Genomic DNA, 20330 nt, shown 5'->3' on the forward strand with positions numbered 1-20330 from the left:
AACGGTAAAAAATATAAAGAATTTCATATATTCGACATGATTTTGGAAGTTTGTTTGTTTGTTGAAACCACAATGATTCTGGAATGTAAATAAATAAGTTTCTGGGTGAGTCGAGTCGAGATTTTATATATCCCTTTTAATTTAATAAAAATTAAAAATAGGCAAAGCCAAGACCCCTCGCCCCCTATAGTGCTTACTACTTCAACGGCCTCCATATAGCAGTGGCATACTCATAGTATCAGGTTAAAATATTATCATTAGATTTGCAAATATTTCATTGAATGTTTACAAGTTCCTTCATCCTTTCCTTTGTTAATTTTTCGCAAATGCAAAATAATATGAAGTGCGTGAGCCGGTCGCAGGCATAATACATTTCGCAATGTTTAAATTTAAAACCTGCTTTGTTCCCGTACAAGGCTTTGTAACACAATATCGTGTTATATTCAATGAATGTGTGATTATAACGGGCAGACATAACAAGGAAATGTAGGGCTGTGAAAAACCAACGTACACAATACTGAAGACCTCTTTGGCACAGATGGTAGGGCTGTGATTCTCAACAGAGAAAACCTGGTTTCGATTCCCGGCTCAAGTTAGTATAGGAATAGGATTATATATTTTCTAAATTGGCTTAGGTAGGTAGGTGAGTAAAAAAACAAATACGTTATATGTATACCAGGTTATTCAGTATTTATTATCAACCTATTCAAATAAACATCAAATCGATTAAGAAACGTCATGTGTGATATCTACCAGTATGCACTGTATGACATGTCTTACATAATCTCAATTTCGTATAAGTCAACTAGCATACTACAAAGATAGTGAATAAGCCTGCTGGACTATAAATGTATATAGGCATATTTTCATCAAATCTGTCTTCACTTATGTAATATGTATTATAAAAATTTATTAAAAAAATACAACCGTACCCATTTATTCTACCCGCTGATTAGTTTAAAGACGGTGCTAATCCGGTGTCGGAATATTTTTGTATATTTAAACAGTGAACGAATTTTTATGATTGGTCGAGTAGTTTCTGAGTTAGTACATCGTAGTAAACAAACAAAAATTCAAATCCTGTCTTTGTAATATTTATCAAGTTAAATAAAACCATTTACTACGTAGGTCATGGACGTGCCGTAAGCTAGTACCTACATACCTACTGTGCTCAAAACTGGATGTTAATATTTTTTTTTTTTTTTTTTTAATTTATTTGGTTAACCAACAACCTTACATTTCTTACAAGCTATATAATATTTTAATAACATAGGTAACAAGGCAAAATGTTTGGCCACTTATAGGTTAACACTACATGCTCTAAATAATAAGATTATCTTTATATTAATAATACTAATTAAAGTTAAAGTTAAACAGTTTTACAGCTATACATAGGTAAAAGAATATAAATACAAATTTAAAAGAAAAAAAAAACCGCATGCATTAAAATACGAGTACATTTAAATGAACAAAAAAAATAAAATATAAATTATAATGTAATATGATTAAAATAGATTAATAGCTACACGCATTTCCTTTTTGAAATTGGCTAGGGACCCATTATGAATGTCCAACATATAAAACTTATTGTATAATTTTGATATTCTTGAGATTGGCGAGTTTGCACCCATAACTGTTGATCGTCGGGGACCAAGAAGTAGAAAGTCTTTCCTTCTCGATATTCTCGGGCATCTTATAGGAACTTTAAAATTAAAACTTTGAAGAAGTGAGGGGCAATCGACTTTATTATTGAAGATTCTAAATAAGAATGTTAGGTCAAGTTTGTTTCTACGAGTTTCTAGGGAATCTATATTGAAAAAATTTAATCGCTCACTGTAACTCTTTAAACATTTGCCCCTCCCAGTCACAAAGGTGAGATGCCACAGGAAGCGCTTTTGAACTCGTTCAACCCTAAGAATATGAGTAGCATAATGAGGTCTCCAAGCTATACTACCATACTCCATAATACTTAGAACTAATGATTTGTACAGTAACATTTTTGTGCTGGTCCTTGTAAATTCCTTGCCATTCCTTATAATGAATCCTAACATTTTAGATGCCTTACTAATAATACTATCGATGTGAGGTACAAAGGTTAAAGTACGGTCTACAATTACTCCTAGATCCTTAACCATGTGTACTTCATTTAGACAATTATTTTCTATGAAGTAAGTTGTGGGTACTAGAGTACGTTTTCGAGAGAATTTAATGTGAGTACATTTTTTAATGTTTAAACTAAGACTGTTTTCAGTGCACCATTGTATCAATTTATCTATATCGCGTTGCAGACAATTAGCATCTTCAACATTGTTAATTATTCTAATTATCTTTAAGTCGTCTGCGTACATAAAAGGCGTTGAGTTGACAAAACAGTTAATGACGTCATTAATAAATACATTAAATAAAATGGGGCCTAAATGAGATCCCTGGGGAACACCAGATTTTATTGTTTTCAGAATGGAATTATATCCTCCTGCAACCACAAAAAAAGAACGTTCGGCTAGATATGACTTGAACCATTCCAAAAGTGGCCCAGATATACCATAAGCGCTTAATTTGTAAATTAATATGTTATGTGAAACTGAATCAAACGCTTTACTCAAATCCATATATATCGCATCTACCTGTTTATTTTTGTCAATAGCTTCAGAGAGAGTCTCAACAAATGTTGCTAGATTAGTGCTGGTGCCCCTTGATTTAACAAAACCATGCTGGCATTCGATCATATATTTTTGGAAATGACCTTGAATATACGGACATAGTAATGCTTCAAAGATTTTAGCAAATGTGGAAAGCAACGAAATCGGCCTATAGTTGGACACGTGGGTGTTATCCTCATTTTTAAAGATAGGTACTACTTTTGCAATTTTCCACGTTAAAGGGAAGACACCATCTGAAATTGATTTGTTGTATATCATTGTCAGCGGCTTTACTAAATTCCGAGCACATTTAAGTATGAAATGTGGTGAAACAATATCGGGCCCAGTGCCTTTTGAACTGTTAATACTTAATAACTTCTTTAATACATCATTTTCTGTAAACGATATGATCGAAAATGAATCGCAGTGCTTATACATTGAAATGAAATATTCTCTACTTATTAAACAGTCTTTAGACGGATCATATTGATGCTCATCCTTGTATACAGATTCGAAGTAAGTAGCGAACATGTTACATATTTCCAAACCATCAGATGACACAATGTCCCCATAACACATTGTAGCTGGATACGAACTGTCAGTGCCCCTCTTTCGTTTTATGTAGGAGAAAAAATAGGCTGAATTCTTACTAATAAGGTTTTCCATATTGGCCAAATATAATTGATAACAGATTTTTATTTCAAATTCACTACGTTCTCTAAGTATGTTAAACTCTATTTCATCTCTTGGATTTTTGTACATTTTAAATTTCATTCTGACTTTATTTTTTTCATTTAACATTTTAATGACACTACGACTATACCAAAAAGGGTAACGTTTATTTTTAGTTTTATATACGGGTACAAATTTATGTAGGGTAGTAGTAATAATATTATTTAATTCAATCACCATTTCATCCACACCATTACATTGTTTAAATAAATCATTCCAATCTACGGATTTCAAAAAGTTGTTAATAAGATCATAATTTGCTCTCCGGAAGTTGTACTTATTTATAGTAGAATTATTCGACATCATTTTTTTATCGTGAATGGCAATGTTTATATCCAAAGGGGGGTGGTAATCATCGATATTACACAAAGCATTATGAGACTTTAATACACTACAGTCAGATATATCAGAGAGGACGAGATCGAGAATTTTTCCTTTTACGTTAAACACAGAGTTGCGCTGCTGAAGGTTATTAATACATAGGAAATCATTTAATGCTTGCGCAGATAATGAGTTACAATTTTTTATTGCATTATTTTGATTATCCCAATCAATAAAGCTCATGTTAAAATCGCCGATGATACAACTAAGTCCTCCTAATCTATCCTTTAGACTATTGAATGAGTCGAAGAAAAGCTCTAACTTTTTTCTATCAAAAGGAGGTGGTAAGTATATTGCACAGATATTGAAACAATAAGTGGATTTCTTGTTATGAAATTCCACCGAAACCCAAATATCTTCGTTATTACTTTCATATTGTTTTAGTCGCTTAGATTTAATAGAATTTTTAACAGCTATCAGGACTCCACCTCCATCCTTTTTGTGATTAGCAGATTCATTTCTATCGCGCCTATAGACCGTATACCTACCATCAAAAAGTTCTGAGCTTAATATATAGTCCTTGAGCCAAGTTTCTGATAAAACAATTATGTCGAAATTAGTACTAATAACACTACTATAAAAACTGTTTGTCTTGGTACGCAGCCCGCGTACATTCTGGTAATAAATACTTAAGAAATCGTATTTAGTAAATTTAAGTTCCAATACATTTCAAACCCTTAATATAAAATAAAACTAAACTATAAAATATTATTTAGCGACTCGAAATCTCGAATCAGTCTGTACTCCGAATTCACATTCTTTCTGACGAATATTCGCCCATTGCGAATCCATGTGAATGAATAACCCTTTTCTTTTGCTCGGACGCGGGTGGCAGCATGCAGTTCCTTATTAAAAGATGATAAATGTTCCATAACATATATAGGCTTATGTTCACCAGAGAAGCCGAAATGAGACGAATTTAGTTTGTCAGGAGTTTTCTTCATTTTATTAAATTGTACTATTGAAGCCAAAACTTTGTCGCGCGTCAAAGGTGAATTGAATTGGACAATAACAGATCTGGGTCTCGGACTTTCCCTGTTCTTCTTAGCTATTCTAGTGCAGTTTAAAATGTATTCCTCCTTAACATCAATTCCAATCACGTCATTTAACTTTTGCACAACTTCCAAAAGATTTTCGTTTCTTTTTTCAGGTAGACATTGTATTTCTATGTTACTGGCTCGGGTGCTTTGTTCCAGAACGTTTAATTGATGAGTCAGCTCCTTAATTTTTGATTGAGATTTGATATTCTCACGTTTCACTTCTGCAATAGTCTCAGATGCTGCCTTAAAATCTTTCATAACATCCTCGTATTGAGCGCTTAAAAATCCCACAGAGTCTTTAATTGCCTGCATTTCACTCTTGATATCCCTAAGCTCATTGCTTAAAAGAGTGCACAGGGATTTATTCATTAATGATAAGTTCTCACTCATCAAGGACTTTAATTCCTCTCGAATAATTTCCCTTACTTCATCGCCAGTTATAGCAGATTCGACCGGTTCTTGTGGAGACGACAAAGCAATGCGTTTTTTACAACGACTTATAGTAATTTTGTTGCCATCTGAACGAACTGGAGTATCGTCGTTTTTGCCAGTTTTGACCCCACTACACAATGGACATTTCCATTTATCACGATTGCTTTTTCTTAGTAAAGTGGCTTCTGCTTTATTTGTTGGTTGAAGGCAGAGTATATGATAGTGAGTAGAACATTCGTAACACTTAATACAGTCATCGTCTGTGTTGGCATTATTGATGTCACAACAACCCCATATAACCGGATCAGACATTTTTCATTACAAAGTTTTAACGATACACAAAAAAAAAAAAGAAAAAATAAATAAAATAAAAAAAATAAAAAAAAAGAATAAAAAAGGAAAAAAAAAAAATATGATTCGCGGTTTGATCTCTGGTTCACTTCAGTATGTCTCACTATTGTTACCACTACGTCATCGATATTGTTGATCACAGCGACAAAAATAAAAGTCTGGCGAGAATAACAGTTTGTCCTCAAAGCAGTGCTTATATGTTAAGTGACCGATGCGACAATTTGTTATCCAAATACCCACTTGTAAATCAAAACGTCGATCACTAGATTTAATGTTTAATGCCACTTTTAAACACTTTTATGCACTAATTCAATACAACTACGTTAGACAAACAGTGTCCCAGGATGTTGTACACATTTATATATCTGCAAAACTGCTAAACACCTATTGAAATTAAAAACAATCTAAGAGATACTGTAGTAACCGGCGCTCGGTAGCCGAGCGTCGGACGAACTGAAATATATTATTATTGCACAAATAATAATTTCCTGTTATTTAGTCTGAACGCGAGTTGATTTATATTCGTTATGTAACTACCTACTCGTACATAACCATATTGTGAGTAAGTATATAGCAGGCATTTAAAATAAGGCTGCTTGAACACCAACTAAGCAGCTAAGCTAAGCATGCTAGCCACCCACGTTCCGATATACCTACATGCCTGCAGCGCTGCGAGCATGACCATGTCCAGTAAACCTAATCATGTGTAAGTCGCGTTATGCTTGATGGTTCGACTTGAAGCAAAAATCGCGACCAACACACGATGAGTTTTACAGCAGTCCGATTCTGGTATTTTACACTCGTCGACGAACTATTCGCCTATAACACATCTTATTTGAAATTGAACATTATGTTCATAGGATTATGAACACTAACACTAACAATGAAGTTGCCATGGAAACTAACGATGTCACAATGCTGTGTGTCACAATACTTTACAGAATGCATTGACTGTCCGCTGTACCACCGAGTCCATTCTATAAGTTCTTATACCTACTCTACATTCATATACATATAATATTTTATTTACGCCTAAACAAATACCTACATGAGAAGCCTACTTAATATAAGTGATTCAAGCAATATTACTCACGTAGGAAAACGGTAGCAATTTTTTTATTGACTTAACCTACCTTGAGAGGTACCTAAATATTGTAAATTTTCCGTGTTGTTATTAAATAATGATTGGCATAATAATGTAAGTTTTATACAAAATCTATTATATATTTCAAACCTTCTTTGTAGTTTAAAAAAGGTACACGTACCTACTCGTATATAAAAAATATTTTTTAACAAAAAATTGAACCGACTTCAAAATCACAAAAATAAATTAAAAAGCGAAAAATAGCATTGTATGGGTTACCTTCTGATAAATTTAAAGGCGGTGCCAAGCATGTTACGTATTAATTAGTGCCATTTCGTTATTTTCATTTTAACACAAAATAACACAACCGATTTTCAGGAAAATTAAATGGGACCAATCTGGAAGTATACTCTATCTAACAAAAAATAATTAATTTTTAAAATTGGTTAAGAAATGATGAAGTTATGCAGTAACAGACATGAAAAACAACATACGCGTCGAATTGATAACCTCCTCCTTTTTTGGAAGTCGGTTAAAAATGAACATCAAACAACTCGATCGTACAAACTTTCGTAAGATCCTTCTTTACAGTAGAACTAATCATTATCATCGGCATCATCATTATCATCCATCATCATCATAATCATGAGTATCTCGACCGTGTTCAAAACTAAACCAAAATAGAATAAAGAAAAGACTGATATAAGTAATAAAGGCTACGCAATTTGCTGATACGTTGCGTGACGACTGAACCACGACCTGACGACGTTGAAGATACGTAGGGGTCAAAATAGTCACTCTCATTTTCTCCCACGATCGTCGGTCACCCTCGGTTGGCCACCCTGCAGGCTCACTCACCGGAATGGAACAAGTGAACCGACCAACAGCTACACTTTCCGGCTTCTACGAATTTCCGCCGCTAATGAAAGTGGTCACACAGACACATACAACCTTCACGTGGAAACGCACGCTGCAGTTTCACGGAAGTGTCGACGTGCAAAAATAGACCAATCAGATTAATGGAGTGTGACGTGATTTGTCTAAAATCATCGGTTCATTTTTGCGATGATGTTGAATACTCAAGGTAATCATTTTACCATAATACTTCTATTTTAAACAGCCTGATGATGATGCACATCTTTTTACTAAGTAAGAGGGGAAATTGGAACTTTTCCAATGTGGCTTTGCCCTTAGAGCAATTACTCTATTGGTGATTATTATAACCGCGATCGACGTCTTCCCATGCTCTTTAAAACACGAGGGTGTACCATCACTGACTTCTTTCTGTCAAAAAAGAAAAACAATAATTTTGTACACACAACCGGACTCGACTAGTCGTGATCCCGCTGCCGATGCCTACCTACCTGATTTATCACAGGATTAATCAAGTTGTTATTATTGTAGAGCAAATGAGTCGGAACACTTACAATGGTGTAAACCATCGCCACAGAAAACTAAGTCTAAGATGTTCTTTGACCACCACAGATCAAGATTCTAATTATGTATTATTAACAATATCAACCTATATTCGGCTCACTGTTGAGTCTTATTGGGTTAGGCTAATAGTCCACCACGCTGGGCCAATGCGAATTGGCAGACTTCACACAGAAAATTCTCAGGTATGCAGGTTTACTTACGATGTGTTTCCTTCACAATTTGAGACACGTGATAATTTATTTCTTGAAATCCACACAATTGAAAAATTGGAGGTGCATGCCCCGGACCGGATTCGAGCCGACGCCCTCCGAATCGAAGGCAGAGGTCATATCCACTGCTATCACGTATTTCTTCGCCTATACTGCAAAAATATTAGGTATCAGCTGACGGCGCGCGCTTTTACCCGCGTGGTTCCCGTTCCCGTAGGAATACTGAAATAATATATAGCCTATAGCCTTCATCAATTAATGGGCTATCTAACACAGAAAGAATTTCACAAATCGGACGAATTTTTATAGTTCTTGAGATTAGCGCGTTCAATCAAACAAACAAACTCTTCAGCTTTGTAATATTAGTATAGATTGCTCTATACTAAATGTACATTATACCACAGTACTGTGATTATACTCAAGACAATTTCACTTCACGTTAAATAATAAAGAAACATATCCAAAACTGTTGAATACCAATTAACCAACTTGACGTGTCATTGCTCGTAAAAAAGGAAAGTAAAATTGCCCATTTCGTAATCCATCACACTATTTTGGTCCAGATCATGCTGTCACTAGACATTTAACTTCCCTGGTGGTATTAAGTGTGTAGTTAACCATGAATGACTTTAATGGGGTCGTCTACCTTGTATGGTTCCAAAGTATTTTTTAAGTCGTGTTGATTTAATACAAAAAATTCAAAATTGGAAAAAAGTTACTACATAAGTGAATATTTTGACATTTTCGGTTTTTGGAGGCTGATATACACATAAAAGGATTAATAAAAAACAAACTAGTCAAGGTTTGTTTGTTTAGTCGCCTTTTAGAGATGGCTTAGTAATTCTATGCCATACAAAAATAAAACAGTTTTAAAAACTTATCATATTAAAACTATGTAATGAATAGTTTGTTATGTTGTACCATTAACCATTACCACATTAACATCTGATCATCATCATCGTCATCATCTCACTGCTGAGCCACGAGTCTTCATTCAGACTTCACACACGAAGATAATTTAGAAAACTCTTAGGTATACAGGTTTCTTCACGATTATTTTCCTTCTTCATCGAGAGACGTGATATAATGCACATAACTGAAAAATTGGAAATGCATGCCCCTAACCGGATTCGAACCTAGTCTTTCCGAATAGAAGGCAAAGGTCATATCTACTGGGCTATCTATCACGTCTCTCATCATCTGATAGTGATCGATCGATGTTTGGAAGTCCCTAAAAAGGCGACGTCCTGCAGTGGACGTCCATCGGCTGATATGATGATGAACAACTGTAGCGAAGACACAATACTGCGAAGTACTTCCCAGAAGCACATCGCTGTATGACAAGAAAGCTAGGCCAAGAAAAAAGCAAGGTCACGACAACATTGGATTGGTATCGTGTTCAGTTTTCACAAATCTCTATTGAGTATTGTTCCGTTGGGAAATTACGCGCGTTTCTAATACGTTAACTACAAAGTACGATATCTATAAAAATTGGGTTCACGTGTTACACGAATCTAAGTGATTACATTTTATTTGGATTATATAAGTAAGTACTATATAATCCAAAGTACTTAAGTTATACTGTTCTATTAGGAAAGTTCGATTCATTGTTAAATATTGACTATTGTTTCCGTATTGGCGGCCTAATGGAAGTTTGATACTGTTACTATCGCGTTAACATAAACGTGAATTTCTAAGGAATTGAAACAGCGCCATATAGTGGCACTGCTGCACAACTGCTTCAATTCCATAAAAATTCGCGTTTACGTCAACGCGATAGTAATAGGCACATCTTTGTATTTTTTTTTATTTGGTACCTCAACACGTATAAGTCACACGACGTCGCACTGAAATGACATTTAACGTTTATTTACAGACAATGCTACACATTTCTTTCGTTTTGAAAAAAGTTTACGCGTATCTCTCGGAAGTGAAGAAAATAATGTGACCAGATTGATGACCAAATTAACCTTTCCTCAGTGATTATGCAAGCCAAACGAAAATTGAGTTTAGTTATAAACTCTATACGTAGTTCTATATCACGAGTCGTCGTCATCAACCCATGTTCGGCTCACTGTTGAGCTCGAGTCTCCTCTCAGAATGAGTGGGGTTAGGCCAATAGTCCACCACGCTGGCCCAATGCGGATTGGCAGACTTCATACACGCAGAGAATTAAGATAATTCTCTGGTATGCAGATTTCCTCACGATGTTTTAATTTCTTAAAATGCACACAACTGAAAAGTTGCATGAGGTGCATGCCCCGGACCGGATTCGAACCCACACCCTTCAGAATCGGAGGCAGAGGTCATATCCACTGGGCTATCACGGCTCACGAGTATCAAGAGCATTTTAGCAGCAGATTTAAATATGTTATCGTTATGGCAAATCTATTCCCTACTCATGAAAATCTGATACGCGTAGAGCAATGACCTACTAAAAATTAAAATGCTTCAATGAACTAAGGCTTTATTATTAGACGTCAGTTCGATGCTAATAACCCCGGTGGGTTGACCGCATAATGTTCTCTCTGAGGCAAGGGTCACGAAAGAAAGGTGAAGGCCAAATTGGAACTTATAACAATATAATATACGTTGTATTTGACGAATTGTGGTGCATCCTTACGGAAATTGGTAAAGATTTCCATTACGCGTCAATTTACATATTACTTGTAATAAAAAATATGTATTTTTTATTTTCAAAATTGATTTCGAAGGATACAGTTAAGTTGGGCTTATTATATGTTTTACGTTGCAGCTTCGTTGCAATTCAATTAGCGATATATAAATAACATGACTTAATAACTTCTATGAGAAACCTTTAAAAATCAAACAATATCGGTGATTTTCATTTTGTAAAAGCGAACTACTTAGCGTATAACTCTGTTGATTTGGGGTAGGTTTGGATACCTTGTGTCTCAGTATGATGTCATGTAAAAGTCGATGAGGCTTAATAAGTTGAATGAACTGAAAGGGAATCTAAACAAAAAGAAATAAATAAAATAAAAACGCAAGTTTTTGAGTTATAACTAGATGCACCCTTAAAGCTACTATGACAATTGACAGCAAACGTCAAATCGACTACTGCATTGAAAACGTCATAAATCCGCCATTAGTACCCCTAATAGTGTTGCATTTCTTGGGAGAGAATGAATATTATTTCGAAAGAATTAAAGTAAGTTCGTAGATTTGTATAATCAAAAAGAGGCTAAGAGCCGCTGGATGCTGGCGGCTCAAGACCGTGTTGTTTGTAAGTCCATGCAAGAGATTGTTTGTATGGCCAGCAGTGGACGTCCATCAGCTTTTAATAGTAATGATGATGATGATTCAACCAGATTTCATTTCATTCAATCAGATTCAGATTTCAATGGGAGTTTAAGCATAGGTATAGGTTCAGTTGAATAATGAATGTAACAAGCTATCTATCTAAGTTTCATGGCAAAAATTGATTTACCTACCAATTAATTATTTGTAGGTCAACAGACTTTGTTACACATTCGCATTTCGTATTCAATTTAGAAGGCTTGCATAGGAATTTATGGAAATAGCGAGTGAACGTAAAATGCCTTCGCGGGTAATCGATAAAGCGGCAAATGCCTTGGTTGCCGTGGACACGTATCAATAAAGACATTTTGGCACCAAGTAGGTTACTAGGTACCAGCTTACATAAAATACGATCTACTAACTCTTATCTGCGGTTTTGCCCGATTTCACAAATTCTTATTTATTGTGATATCTAATGTGGGTGTGGGTTAAATGTATATACTAATATTTTAAAGAGTAATGTGTTTGTTGCATTGTTGGGGTAATCTCTGGATCTACTAAACCGATTTCGAAAATTCTATTACCATTAAAAAGCCACGTTTTTTTAAATTTTATTTATGATAGGCTATATTTTATACCCCTATGCATGCCATTATAGGATAAGAAGTTATATTACAAACATTTCCTCTAAACTTTTAACTTTTAAATTTTCTAACTATATGTATAACTATTTTGTATGCGTTTAATTTTGATAGCGAACTTTATTAGATGTACCTAGGTAAAGGTAGGTAAACGTTTAGTCTTAAAAATATATTTTTACTTAAATATTATTTTATATTCTGTATATTCTGTACCAAACATTAATTAATGTCCAGATTAAAATTGATCACATACCTAGAACTTATTATATGTAGAGGTTACTGACCTCGAAATAAATCGAAGAAGAGATTGATTTATTTAGAAATCGGATGCATGCGGTCAACTTAATAACCACAGTTTCATAGTTCAGTTACTCTAACTTAGATTAATTTGCTTTTCTGGGACATCTTGACGGCCTCCGTGGCGCAGTGGTATGCGCGGTAGATTTACAAAACGGAGGCCCTGGGTTCGATCCACGGCTGTGCCGATTGAGATTTTCTTAATTAGTAGTAGGTACCTCCCTACCCATTTCATTAGATTCGTCCATATCTAGCTGGTATTCTCGTGTAACATACAATTCCCACGGATTCACGTATTTTTTTTTATATAAATACTAGTATAGTACATATTTTTTTTATATAAATTAAATTATAATTATTTAAAAGCAGTACCACCATCTAGTGGGTATCATGGCAAACATGTATCAGGTGCATAGTGCTTAACTTGTCAGCCGATGGACGTCCACTGCTAGGCCACTTAGCTACATAGGCCTCTTGCATAGACCTCCAAGCACAACGATCTCGAGCCGCCAGCATCCAGCGGCTCCCTGAAACCGCTTGATATCCTCGATCCACCTAGTGGGGGGTCGACCAACACTGCGCTTTCCGGTGCGGGGTCGCCATTCCAGCACCTTGGGACCCCAACGTTTATCGGCTCTTCGATGTGACCTGCCCATTGCCACTTCAACTTCGCGACAAACTGAGCTATGTCAGTGACTTTGGTTCGTCTGCGTCTCGATCTCCTTATTTCTGATTCGATCACGCAGAGAAACTCCAAGCATAGCTCGCTCCATCGCCCGCTGAGTGACTTTGAGCCTTCTAATAAGGCCTAAGGCATAGCGAAGCTTTAAAGAGGTACAACAAACTCCTACATTGTGAAAATAATCCCATAACAACCGCTACACGGGTTATATGTATGTAATAGTTGATAATTATGTATATATGTAACGTGTAAGCCATATGCGTTAGCAGCAAAACACTTATGGGGTTTCTATGGGAATTGATTTTTCATTGAGGTCAGCAAACTGTGCATTGGTTTTGTAACCTACGAGCAAAAGTAAAAACATGCAATATTTCCGGTTCCATTATAAATTAGAATTAGAATGTCTCTTTTAAACGTAATTAAATAAGAATAATTATACGAATTAGGTACCTACATAAGTAAGTAGGAAGGTCGGCTATAATAAAGTAATAAAATACGGAATAATAGTATTTCTTGCTTAGATAACACTTTTCAAAAATTCGTACCTACATACAATAAAAATACATAATATTATATTACCGCTGAGTCGAGAATACCTTTTTAACCGACTTCAAAAAAGGAGGAGGTTATCAATTCATCGGCATCTTTTTTTTGCACTATCTATTTATTTCAAAGTACCTAAAACAAATTGTTTGACAATAGTACATTATATTATTTTACCTAGGTATTTATCAAGTAAAATAATATAATGTACCTATGTATTTAAATATAGTAATATAATGTATTTTATTAAATATTGTACTATACTTCAGTTACTTAACTAGCAAATAGCTGAACGAAAATTCGTATCTGTATTAGATTTCTGCATACTGCCATCTAGTGTAAGGAGTAAACTACAAACTACGCAGGTATAAATCAGTTATACCTGCCTACTTTTATATTTTTAATTTTTAAAACCAATTCGTAATATATTACAAATAATGTAATACGTGTAATGAATTTATTCTAGTATTCTTGGTTTGTCACTTTTACAAACCCTCGCACACTAGAGCCATAGACCGTGAATTACGTTGTAATTTACAGCTCAAAGTCTAGATGGCGCTAGCTCAATATTATTTATTGCTTTTAGTAGAATGCATCAGAACAATCAAAATATCAAAATCACGAAGAGATAAAGAGAAAGAAAAATTTGATATAACAGTTTGAGTTAACCATAAATATTGTTTTGTTATTTTTAATGTCATTCGTTAAGCCGTAAAGATACTGGGCGGCCATAAGCTAAATTATTTCCGCTATACCCACCTCCTCCTGTATTCTTGTATCCTGGTAAGTCACGGGAACATTTCGTCCCCGTAGAGCTGTGCCTGGTTTGTTTCCAACCAACCAATTCGTAATTTAAATTACAAATAATACGTGTAATGAATTTATTCTAGTACCTATTGTAAGTTTGTAATTTGTACAACCCTGGCACACTGGAGCCATAGACCGTGAATTACGTTGTACTTTACAGCTAAAAGTCTAGATGGCGCTAGCTCAATATTATTATAATTGCTTTTAGTAGAATGCTTAGTTATTAATGGTCTAAGAGTAGAATGCATGTTTATTAAAATGCATCAGAGCAATCAAAATATCAAAATCGAGAAGAGATATTTAAGAAAAGAAAAGAAAGAAAAATTTAATAAAAGAGATTAAATTAACCATAAATATTGTTTTGCTATTTTTAAAGTCAATCCGTCAAGCCGAAAAGATAAAGCTGGTCAAAGCTGAACCATTTCCACTATACCCACATTTACTGTATTGTCTGTACTGTCTCCTGGTAAGTCACTGGATCATTTCGTCCCCCTTATGAATAAATTGTTCATAACCTTATCAAACACATAATAGATCGATGATTCATAACTTTTTTTTGCTATTTATTAATAAACTCGCAAATAAAGTGTTTTATTACTTAAAGATAAATTCAGACCTAAGGTTAGACCTTCATAAAGCTTATTACTTAAGTTACCTTTGAAATAAATAAAATGAATAAGGGGACGCGTAATAATATAGGCGCCTTTCCTTTGGGAAAGTGTCCATTGTCCTTGATGACAACTGGATCAGGTCGACGGTCACCCCGACCGTTCCGCCGGTCGCGTCCGTCACGCCTCGCAGCCACAGCACATACGGACAGGCAAACCGTTTCCTGCCTGTGCCTATACAGAGTCCTTCCAACGTCATTTTAATAGGACAAAGCGTTAACGTGCTGATAGAAATGAAATTTTGGAAATAATTGAAATATTACATTACTAGCGGACGCCCGCGACTTCGTCCGCGTGGAATTTACTTTTTCACAAATCCCCCGGGAACCATGGATTTTTCCGGGATAAAAAGTAGCCTATGTGTTAATCCAGGCTATAATATTCTTAATACCAAATTTCAGCTAATTCGGTGCAGTAGTCGAGGCGTGATAGAGTAACAAACATTCATATCACCAATGTCATTAGTTTTCGCAAATCTCGGGAAACCATGGATTTTTTCGGGATTAAAAGTAGCCTATGTGTCAATCCAGAGAAAAATCTATTTCCATTCCAAATTTCAGCCAAATCGCTTCAATAGTAGCGGCGTTAAAGAGTAACGATAGTAGGATAGGATAGGATGGTGATCCTCATAATTATTTAAATATAATTTTCAATCTTTAGAAGTGGAGTTTGTAACATTCTTAAAAAAGATTATATTTTCTATTTATCTTATGATTTACGCAATTATGTATCTTAATCTCTTAAATATAGGAAAGCAGAAAAGTTCTTAGTATATTTTTCAGACTTTCCTACAAACTTTCAACCCTTTTACTATATACTTTCGTGATAAAAAGTGGCATAGGAGTATAATCTGCTGCTTCAAATTAATTGTACTATTTAGTCGTGATCGTGAAAACAGACACACATACAGACTTACTTTGGTATTTTATAATATTAGTAAATATGGATATGGATTATCGGGTCATATTTTTAAATCTGAAAAGTAAAATACATAAGTAGTAAATTATCTTTGCTATTTTGATCATGCTAATTCTATCACAAGAACTCTTGTGTCCAATTTATACCTGCCTACTTAATTTGTAATGTAACCATATGTATTTTACATTCCACTAATACGCAATAACTGTATGGCTTCCTCGTTTCTAATCCGGTGTTGCTAATCAATCATGATGTAGAATGCCTTTCCCATCTCTTGTTTCCTGTTATTTATTTTAATATGAATATTAATTATAAATAATACACACCTCCTAATTAATAAGAGGATGTTGTAGTAAAATTCCATCATTCTTCCTTCTTTCCTTCCATATTCCCATTACTTTCTCAAAACGTTTCGTATTGTGAGTCGAGAATACTAGATTTCAAATTATATTTGATAGATCATCATCATTTGTATTTTTAAGGTCCACTACAGAACCTAACATTTCTTATCCTTAGAAGAGAAGAGTTATTGAGCTTAGACCAAGAGCTTCAAATACGGGTAACAGGATGATACTCAAAATTTTTGTATTTATGACAATCATTTTTAGATGTTAATGATAATAACCGGGAACGATGTTAACATGCTCTCTGAGACAAATCGACATTTTTCAAAGATAGAGGTAATAATCTAAATTAACAGCTCAATACATTAGACTCTATAGATTGCCGCGCTTTGAGGAATGAGGGAAGGTAATGAATTGAAACTGACAAAATTGCAAATTTTGTTGCACCGTTGCAATGTCGCATGTTTCTTGGTGTTCTACCGGAAAAACTTTTGAGAGTGTGCTTAGGAATTCCACGTTTTTGTTCCTTCTTCTTGAACTCTTGAACTTGTAGACGTCGATAACGGCGAAATACGTATGTTGCGACATCAAGGTAACCTGTACCAAATGTTTGCAACGTTTCTGATCAAACTGCGTGACATCTTTAATGTATAAGTATATTTTTAAATTTCCATCAAGCATTATTAGCTACAGTCAAACCTGGTCAAACGCAAACCTATTGACCATAATAGCATGCTTATAAATCAGAGGCCTAAAACTCTTACATTGTTTCCTTCTGTAGATATAGCGAAAATTGATGACATATCAGGTGTTATTTAAGTAATTAAGTATCTGTAGGATCGAAATACGAATCTCTGTTTACACGGGGCGGCTAGCTCGGTCGGCGAGCTGAGGGGAGCGGAGGCGACCTGCCGACCGTCCCCCGGCCCCCGCCCCGTCGCCCCGGGTCGACGCGACCGGCGCACGCGCAGAAAACTGAGCCAGTTGCCCGCCGCCGCGCTGCCTCTTGTTTGTTTACATCCGCTATAATAAGTGACGTTCACCTTCGAATATCGAACATACACAGTGTGAGCAGTGAAGTGTGCTAAGATAAATTTAAATTAGGAACGTAATGAGTAATGACGAACGCGGACGTGGCAATTGAAGGCATTGTCACTTAACTCTGTAGGTATTTGTTAGCACAAAAGTTGCACAGTCCACTGCATAACGCAACCGATAGTGAAGGTTGAATTGTGACGAGAAAATTTTTGTAAATAAAGAGGTATGGAATTTTGGATTTGACAATTTCGGGATCATACACATTAAGTTCTTTAGGACCGTGAAGACCTTAAAATATTTAAGTTTAGCAGCTCCACAGTTGTTGAGGAAACGTCTTCATTGCACGCTCATGGGTTTGTAAAGAAGTACAAGTAAAACTTGAACAAAAAACAAGTGAACTTGCTTTTGCATCATTTTTTGTTGAATATCCAGTGTGGCATGACTGCACGCAAGTCGCCTGCGACCACAGAGCAATAATACGAGACAGAACTTTTCGCTTTACGATATATAATAAAATAAAAATAAAATATATAAAATATATATAAAAATATATATATAAATAAAATATATAAAAGATAATGTAATAACATGTAATTATAAACCTGCTGAGCCATTCCATACGATACCTATAAAATGCGTCTTAGTTTCATTTTATGCTTGTGCTTTCTAGTCTATATGCCCGAGTTAGTTACATTCGTTGCTTTCTAAGCACTAGATGTAGGTATCATTTTACAACACCACACTTGTCAAGGTAACTAACTATATAATCTAATTAGCTGTACCTACGACAACTAATTATACATTTTATCATAAATATCTTCTACTTTAGATTTTATGAATCATATTTTCAATATTAACGAAAGGATAAAGTAAGCAAAACCAAAACATCAAATCTGTGTTTTACTGGTTGTTTTCGGCATTCGTTGAAATGCCACGAAATCGTTTAATTTTTTACCAGGATTTTCATAGGCATAATCTGAATATCTCAAAAGATTCATCACTATGGGATTGGGTAGAAATTAATGAAAATATACAAACACATTATGAACATTCTTTATTGTTGGGTGTACATACAACAAATTCCGGTCAAGTATGTTAGTAAGAAATTATAAATACAGTTGTGGCGGCACTCCTAAATACCACCATTGTCATGGTTCGCAGTTGTATCATTTAGAGCTACACTAGCAATTGTCGCTGATCTATATACCCAGATCTCATCATAGAAAGCTGCTATGCTATTATTTGAGTCAGCTATAATCTGCGGTTGGGTTTTTACAAAAGACCTCCGTATTAATTTTAACTTCACCCAACTGTAAATTGTTCTCCCAAATTATATCACCTGATTGTCTTCACTTTGCTTTCGCTTCTTTCCAAGCATGTATACCTCTCTTACTTTTTTGTGTAGAGTGAATCTAAAAGCCTTACAAATTGCTTCAATCATTATGTATTATTATATTGCTTTTATTTTGTGATAGAGCTCGATCGTGGAATTACTATCGCCATGCTTATGCCTGCAGAGCCATTGCTGTGTTGTGGTCTCAAGGTAATGGTTGCTGTTGTAGTTACAGTCTTAAAATCTACGCCTGATGTTGATGCTCACGAGGCGGTACTTGTAGAACGTAGGTAGTGTGTAGGGTGTTACTCCCTTTATAAGCCATTATTTTCCACTTACCATAGGGTGGATCATCTGCTTAGTCTATTAATCATTATTATAAAGAAAAACCCTAGTGTACCCAAAATTCAAAATGTACCATCTCACAACAATTAATTCTTAAATAGTCTAGCTCCCACGATAGAATAATCTCAACTTTTCAACAATGGGTTGGCTCGTATTTGGTAACATGTAGATGAATGACTTTATGGACGATTGTTAAAACATAATGACAGAATGTTTTTACGTAATTTAAAGCCCTAATAAAGTGGAAAGCGGGATATTATTTCATCACAGATTTAAAAACCAATCAGAGAATTGCAAAGCGCTTCTCAGAATTTGATATTGAAGTGTAAATCACGTTGCTGTAGATGCCTACCTGCTTTTTCCTTTTGTTGGAACACAGTTCTTTTTATGCGACTTACTACGGCACCTAGCACCGACCACACAATTTTTATTTAATATTCCAGTTACCTATTTATCTTTCCTTCTTCTGTAGGTCTTTTCCGCATTTGGTCAGGTGAAGGTCCCCTTTGGATTACTCCATCCAACCGAGCTCGCTCCAGAGGCATAGCCGTTATTTACCTATGAAGGTGATTGACCTTAGACTACAATGATGGGCTAAATCCGCTAAAGCTAATAATTTCTGATACTTGCATTTAAAATTGTCTGCTTAAGTAACCTGTGCCAACGCTTCATAAATTATGCTTTGATTAGCTGCGTTTAATTGCAACTCAGTGAATAAAATTGAAAAAAAATATTGTCTATTAACTTTGTCTAAATTAATTCAATTTGATTCAAGTTTTATTAGAGGCCATATATAGAGCGGAAGAGTCATTGTCGCCAAATTATTCATATTTTTTTATTTACTTTACGAATGGTGTAGCATTGTTTAAAGCAGGTGTGAGGTGTAAAAACAATTTGAATACGTGTCATATATTACATTTTATAAAGTTCCGTCATCATTATCTTCAGTCTAATTTAATGAGATTTTAATCCCTTCGATACTACAATGCGGTTTTGTGGGTACTGGGCAGGGAGGGATGGTGTTTGACTGTAGCGATCACTATCAGATCATAATGATAAACCGCCAGTTTAACGTGTTCTCCGAGGCAGGTATAACACCACTAACATCCCAACTCTGGAACTGATTATCCCACAAAATCATAGCACTT

At 35.1% G+C, this 20330-nt stretch overlaps 1 protein-coding gene across 1 annotated transcript in view; it reads left to right on the forward strand.

Moving 5' to 3' along the window:
• The first annotated feature begins 17444 nt into the window (after positions 1-17444).
• Positions 17445-20330, forward strand: part of LOC112053199 (partitioning defective 3 homolog) — a 54180-nt gene continuing 51294 nt past the window's right edge. Inside the window, exon 1 of the mRNA XM_052881689.1 lies at positions 17445-17727. The gene's annotated coding sequence lies outside the window, so the exon portion shown is untranslated. The remainder of the gene's footprint in view (positions 17728-20330) is intronic.

Source organism: Bicyclus anynana, chromosome 5 (genome assembly GCF_947172395.1).
Source record: "Bicyclus anynana chromosome 5, ilBicAnyn1.1, whole genome shotgun sequence".
Taxonomy (NCBI): domain Eukaryota; kingdom Metazoa; phylum Arthropoda; class Insecta; order Lepidoptera; family Nymphalidae; genus Bicyclus; species Bicyclus anynana.